Source organism: Triticum aestivum, chromosome 2D (genome assembly GCF_018294505.1).
Source record: "Triticum aestivum cultivar Chinese Spring chromosome 2D, IWGSC CS RefSeq v2.1, whole genome shotgun sequence".
Lineage (NCBI taxonomy): Eukaryota > Viridiplantae > Streptophyta > Magnoliopsida > Poales > Poaceae > Triticum > Triticum aestivum.
The window spans coordinates 598692352-598700360 of NC_057799.1; positions in this window are offsets into that span (position 1 = coordinate 598692352).

Below are 8009 nucleotides of genomic sequence, written 5' to 3' on the forward strand. Positions count from 1 at the left end.
AAACTTTACATAGCAATGAACCCACTATTTTGGATTTCAAGGAATTTAATTAGGATAATTGTTCTTTGATATATTGTATTTCCTTGTTGCAATCCGTGTTAAATTCTCCTCATTCTTATGATCAAAATAAAGCTTTTACTAAACATATCGTTGATGCTTTAATGCAATATTATGAAGAAAAAATTGAATTGGAAGTCTCTATCCCTAGAAAACTTTATGATGAGTGGGAACCTACTATTAAAATTAAGATTAAAGATCATGAATGTTATGCTTTGTGTGATTTGGGTGCTAGTGTTTCCACGATTCCAAAAACCTTGTGTGATGTGTTAGGTTTCCGTGAATTTGATGATTGTTCTTTAAACTTGCATCTTGCGGATTCCACCATTAAGAAACCTATGGGAAGGATTAATGATGTTCTTATTGTTGCAAATAGGAATTATGTGCCTGTAGATTTCTTGATATAGATTGCAATCCTACATGTCCTATTATTCTTAGTAGACCTTTCTTAGAACTATTGGTGCAATTATTGATATGAAAGAAGGAAATATTAGAATCCAATTTCCGTTAAGGAAGGGCATGGAACACTTTCCTAGGAAGAAAATTAAATTACCTTATGAATCTATTATGAGGGCACTTATGGATTGCATACCAAAGATGATAATACCTAGATCTATTCTTGTTTTTATGCCTAGCTAGGGGCGTTAAACGATAGCACTTGTTGGGAGGCAACCCAATTTTACTTTTGTTCCTGTTTAATAATAAATAGTTCATCTAGCCCCTCTGGTTAGATGTGGTTTTATGTTTTAATTAGTGTTTGTGCCAAGTAGAACCAATAGGATCTTCTTGGATGATAATTGTTTGATCTTGCTGAAAAAGGCAGAAACTTTGCGCTCACGAAAATAATTGTTAAAATTCACCAGAACGTGATAAATTTCCAATTATTTTTGAAGTAGATCAATATACAAATTTTCCAGGTTTTCCTAGTTGTTCAGAATTTTTTGAGTTCCAGAAGTATTCGAACAAATCAGATTGCTACAGACTGTTCTGTTTTTGACAGATTCTGTTTTTCGTGTGTTGTTTGCTTATTTTAATGAATCTATGGCTAGTATCGGGGGATATGAACCATAGAGAAGTTGGAATACAGTAGGTTTAAAACCAATATAAATAAAGAATGATTTCATTACAGTACCTTAAAGTGGTGGTTTGTTTTATTTCGCTAAAGGAGCTCATGAGATTTTCTGTTGAGTTTTGTGTTGTGAAGTTTTTAAGTTTTTGGGTAAAGATTTGATGGATTTTGGCACAAGGAGTGGCAAGAGCCTAAGATTGGGGATGCCCAAGGCACCCCAAGGTAAAATTCAAGGACAACCAAAATCCTAAGCTTGGGATGCCCCTGAAGGCATCCCCTCTTTCGTCTTCGTCTATCGGTAAGGCTATATTTTTATTCACCACATGATATGTGTTTTGCTTGGAGCGTCTTCTATGATTTGAGTCTTTGCTTTTTAGTTTTCCACAATCATCCTTGCTGTACACACCTTTTGGAGAGACACACAAGATTCGGAATTTATTAGAATACTCTATGTGCTTCACTTATATCTTTTGAGCTAGATAATTTTGCTCTAGTGCTTCACTTATATCTTTTAGAGCATGGTGGTGGTTTTATTTTGTAGAAATTATTGATCTCTCATGATTCACTTATATTATTTTGAGAATCCTTTAGAACAGCATGGTAATTTGCTTTGGCTATAAAATTAGTCCTAATATGATAGGCATCCATTATGGGTATAGTAAAAACTTTCATGTAAAGCACATTGAATACTATGAGAAGTTTGATACTTGATGATTGTTTTGAGATATGAAGATGGTGATATTAGAGTTGTGCTAGTTGAGTAATTGTGAATTTGATAAATACTTGTGTTGAAGTTTGCAAGTCCCGTAGCATGCACGTATAGTAACCGTTGTGTAACAAATTTCAAACATGAGGTGTTCTTTGATTGTCATCCTTATGAGTGGCGGTCGGGGACGAGCGATGGTCTTTTCCTACCAATCTATCCCCCTAGGAGCATGCGCGTAATGCTTGTTTTTTGACGACTTGTAGATTTTTACAATAAGTATGTGAGTTCTTTATGACTAATGTTGAGTCCATGGATTATACGCACTCTCATCTTTCCATCATTGATAGCCTCTTCGGTACCGTGCATTGCCGTTTCTCACCTTGAGAGATGGTGCAAACTTCGCTGGTGCATCCAAACCCCGTGATATGATACGCTCTATCACACATAAACCTCCTTATATCTTCCTCAAAACAGCCACCATACCTACCTATTATGGCTTTTCCATAGCCATTCCGAGATATATTGCCATGCAACTTTCCACCATTCCGTTTATTATGACACGCTTCATCATTGTCATATTGTCTTGCATGATCATGTAGTTGACATCGTATTTGTGGCAAAGCCACCATGCATAATTTATCATACATGTCACTCTTGATTCATTGCCCATTCCGGTACACCGCCGGAGGCACTCATATAGAGTCATATTTTGTTCTAGTATCGAGTTGTAAATAAATAGAAGTGTGATGATCATCATTAATAGATCATTGTCCCAAATAAAAAAAGAGAGAGAAAGAAAAAAAGCCAAACAAAAGGGAAAGGCCCAAAAAAATAAATAAAAGGGACAATGCTACTATCCTTTTTTTCACACTTGTGCTTCAAAGTAGCACCATGATCTTTATGATAGAGAGTCTCTTATTTTGTCACTTTCATATACTAGTGGGAATTTTTCATTATAGAACTTGGCTTGTATATTCCAACAATGGGCTTCCTCAAATGCCCTAGGTCTTCGTGAGCAAGAAAGTTGGATGCACACCCACTTAATTTCTTTTGTTGAGCTTTCATACATTTATAGCTCTAGTGCATCTGTTGCATGGCAATCCCTACTGCTTGCATTGAAATCAATTGATGGGCATCTCCCTAGCCCGTTGATTAGCTGCGTCAATGTAAGTCTTTCTCCTTTTTTTGTCTTCTCCACACAACCCCCATCATTATATTCTATTCCACCCATAGTGCTATGTCCATGGCTCATGCTCATGTATTGCGTGAAAGTTGAAAAAAGTTTGAGATTACTAAAGTATGAAACAATTACTTGGCTTGTCATCGGGGTTGTGCATGATGAGAGCATTTTTGTATGACGAAAATGAAGCATAGCCAAACAATATGATTTTGTAGGGATAAGATTTTTTGGCCATGTTATTTTGAGAAGACATAATTGCTTAGTTAGTATGCTTGAAGTATTATTATTTTATGTCAATATTAAACTTTTGTCTTGAATCTTTCGGATCTGAACATTCATGCCACAATAAAGAAAATTACATAGAAAATTATGTTAGGAAGCATTCCTCATCAAAAATTCTGTTTTTATCATTTACCTACTCGAGGATGAGCAGGAATTAAGCTTGGGGATGATTGATACGTCTCCAACGTATCTATAATTTTTGATTGTTCCATGCTATTATATTATCTGTTTTGGATGTTTAATGGGCTTTATTATGCACTTTTATATTATTTTTGGGACTAACCTATTTACCGAAGGCCCAGTGCAAATTGCTGTTTTTTTGCCTATTTCAGTGTTTCACAGAAAAGGAATATCAAACAGGATCCAAACGGAATGAAACCTTCGTGAGGATCGTTTTTGGAACGAACGCAATCCAGGAGACTTGGAGTGGACGTTAAGGAAGCAACGAGGCGGCCACGAGGTAGGAGGGCGCGCCCAGGGGGGTATGCGCGCCCCCACCCTCGTGAGCCCCTCGTGGCTCCACCGACCTACTTCTTTCGCCTATATATACTCATATACCCCAAAAACATCCAGGAGCACCACAAAACCCTATTTCCACCGCCGCAACCTTCTGTACCCGTGAGATCCCATCTTGGGGCCTTTTCCGGTGCTCCGCCGGAGGGGGAATCGATCATGGAGGGCTTCTACATCAACACCATAGCCTCTCCGATGATGTGTGAGTAGTTTATCACAGACCTTCGGGTCCATAATTATTAGCTAGATGACTTCTTCTCTCTCTTTGGATCTCAATACAAAGTTCTCCTCGATTCTCTTGGAGATCTATTCGATGTAATACTTTTTACGGTGTGTTTGTCGAGATCCGATGAATTGTGGGTTTATGATCAAGATTATCTATGAACAATATTTGGTTCTTCTCTGAATTCTTATATGTATGATTTGATATCTTTGCAAGTCTCTTCGAATTATCAGTTTGGTTTGGCCTACTAGATTGATCTTTCTTGCAATGGGAGAAGTGCTTAGCTTTGGGTTCAATCTTGCGGTGTCCATTCCCAGTGACAGCAGGGGCAGCAAGGCACGTATTGTATTTGTGCCATCGAGGATAAAAAGATGGGGTTTATATCATATTGCTTGAGTTTATCCCTCTACATCATGTCATCTTGCTTAATGCGTTACTCTGTTCTTATGAACTTAATACTCTAGATGCATGCTGGATAGCGGTCGATGTGTGGAGTAATAGTAGTAGATGCAGAATCGTTTCGGTCTACTTGTCACGGACATGATGCCTATATACATGATCATGCCTAGATATTCTCATAACTATGCGCTTTTCTTTCAATTGCTCGACAGTAATTTGTTCACCCACCGTAGAATTTGCTATCTTGAGAGAAGCCACTAGTGAAACCTATGGCCCCGGATCTATCTTCCATCATATAAGTTTCCGATCTATTTTATTTTGCAATCTTTACTTTCCAATCTATATCATAAAAATACCTAAAATATTTATCTTATTATCTCTATCAGATCTCACTTTTGCAAGTGGCTGTGAAGGGATTGACAACCCCTTTATCGCGTTGATTGCAAGGTTCTTATTTGTTTGTGCAGGTACGAGGGATTTGCGTGTAGTCTCCTACTGGATTGATACCTTGGTTCTCAAAAACTGAGGGAAATACTTATGCTAATTTGCTGCATCACCCTTCCATCTTCAAGGGAAAACCAACGCATGCTCAAGAGGTAGCAGAGAACAAAGGGCAAAATCTTGAACTCATCCCTGTAATGGCCAAGATTGGCAAAGGCCTTAGACGGCCAAAGTTTGATAGTGTCAAATTCTTTGAAGAGAAGAATTTCTTCATTGGCAAGTCACCCTATGACTCTGCCAAACTCCGGCGTATGAGGTTCTGGACAAGGACACAGATGAATTACTATGCTTCACTCCTATTTGACAAGAAGAAAGTATTCCCGCATCGCCATATTCCTCAGGTGGATATGGAGTCAATTCCCTGCTTCCGGCTAGTTCTAGCTGTTCTTCACGATGCTAGTGTACTCAATTTTTTCACTGACGTCTGTGATTGGAATGAAGAACTAATTATGCAGCTCTATTCACATTGACGACACTGCTACTTGGGCTCTGGACTGGATGAGTGAGGACACTCACTACAAAGCACCAATTGACGAATTACTTTGTGCTCTTATAGTTGATCCACCCGAAGAAGGAGCAAACAAAATATATGTAGAACCTGAGCTGCCCAACCATCTGATGCAACTGCTGATGAAGCCAATGGATGAAGGAAATGCTCCATGGAAAACCTTCCTGGTGAAGGATTTTCTCTATGTGCTGAAGACCGTCTATCGCATTTTGGCCAAGACCCTCAGTCCGATCAATGGTCACAACTCAGATACTGAAGAAGTTGTGGGAGTTATGAAGAACCTGTTGTTCCACATCATTCATGGAACTCCCATCAACATTCATGATTTCTTCCTGAGGACTTTGGTCAATGTGGCTCAGTCACCTTTTGAATTATGAGATTATGAGATTCATCAGATCCTGGTCTTCCATTCACTACAAGGCTAGTCGTCAAAATCACCTGAGCTATCTGCCTGACGTTGAAATTCTTCAAAGGACTATGTCCGCTGTATCTGGCAAAGGCAAGACCGTCATTGATGAAGGAATTCATCCCCTTGATGGACAATTCCGTCAGCCTATATCCTGCTCCAATGCTGATGAGCCTGCTAGCCAGGATACTGCAGCAAAAGCCTCAGGGCCATCTATTTCACTTGTACTTCACCTGAAGCACCATGTGTCATGATTGACCGTGAGTTGCTTATATGTCTACATAAGAAAGTTAACAAGCATCATCGCTGGGTTAAGCATCAGTTTTCTGCTGTTCAAGCCAACATGATTGTGGTGCATAACACAGTGTGCAAAAACTACTACTATCTTCATGAGATCTTTGATCATGGGCCATTCTCTCGCACCTCAAATTAGATGAAGAACTTGCTGCTACAGAATTTCAAATGAACTTTAACTGGGCTGAACCGCCAAGGAAGAAGTTCAAGAAAACTCAAGTTCCTCCTCTTATGTTGAGCTCAGAGTCTTCATCGCGCTCCACTGACGAACATGAAGCTGTTGAAGACACTGGTGATGGTCCTTCTGCACCACGTGACCCAAACAATGCTGGCACTCCCTCGACCTCTCCATGATGTTTTTCTTCAGGGGCGCTAGTCCTCAAATTCCTCTCCTTTTGTTCATTTGATGACAAAGAGGGGGAAGTATGAGTTAGTCTTCAAGCGGATCGATATATGGGTTGTTTTTTCGTAAGTTACAACTCTTGAACTTTATTGGTTTTGCTCTTTGATGAGTTGTAACTTAATAATTGTTGGTCGTCTGACTCTTTTGCTATGTTTAATGTGCATGCTCTGATCTCAAATATATCTACTCATGCATGCATAATTTCTTCAGACGCCAATTTTCATCTGCATTCATATTCCTCAAATATCTTATGATCATGCATGATTGATTTCCAAGATATAGGGGGAGATCTCCACAAATTCAACCTGCCATGTGCATTTGCAATCCAAAGAAAATTCCTCATATGCACATCTTCAGGGGGAGTTCCTCAATATCTTGTAACCAATTTCTTCAAACTCTATACTTGCACTTCAATTATTTTTACTCCCATTGAAAGCCTAACCAATTTGTCATCAATCACCAAAAGAGGGAGATTGTAAGTGCATCATGTGCCCCCTTGGTGGTTTTGGAGTATTGAAGACAAATAGGTTTAGGAACTAATGTGTTTGTGAGTATACATAGGAAACAGAGTCCCTGAGGATTTGGTTTAACACATGGAAGACGACCCCCTGAAAATTGGATTTCTTCGAGTGAAGAATTTGGTCATGAAATTGATACAATCTTTGAGGAAATTGATGTGAAGACTTTGAAGCTTGAAGACTTTCGTTTTCATAGTTTCTTTTCCTCTTCTTTGAGTCATAGGAAAAACCGTACTATTAAAGGTGGTCTAGGTGAAACATATTTCACATTTCCAAAGTGATGCTCAAACTTACTCAAACCCATACACAAAAGCCGCTTCGAGTGAAGCCTTTGGAAATCTCCAGTACAACTGACGCATTTGCTAGCGACAATGTCAAAGTTCATCTGGCCACTGACGAATTTGGTCACGCTGAGGAGTTAGGAGTTTGCTAGTGCGATCTGCCTACCATGAGGAAATTGAGTGTCGTGATGAATTTGAGAGTTCAAACTCCGCCCGTCGTTGCACCGCGTGCCAGCTGTCGAGTGGATACTTATCCTGACAATGTTTGAATCATAGAAGGGCATTCAAGACAATTCATGTCGGGTTGCCCTGGCTATAAATAGCTGCCCCCACAACCACTTGTTGGTTGGCTGCTTCGAGAGAACTTGGCACTTGTCATAAGAGAGCAACCCATCCACTGCCGACTTTGAGAGAATCCTAAGTGAGGAAAAGCCAGAGCCAAAGTGATTGAGCATCACTGAAGAGATTAACTTGTGTGATCCAACGCCTGTTACCTTGGAAGACTATCATTCTTCCAGACGGTTAGGCGTCAAGTTCTGAGTACACCAAGAGTCATTGTGGTGTGCCGGTGAACATGTCTGTGAAGATTTTGGAAGTCTACCTTGAAGACTTACCACGAGTGATTGGGCAAGGTCTGCGTGCCTTAGCTCAAGAGGAATACCGTGAGGA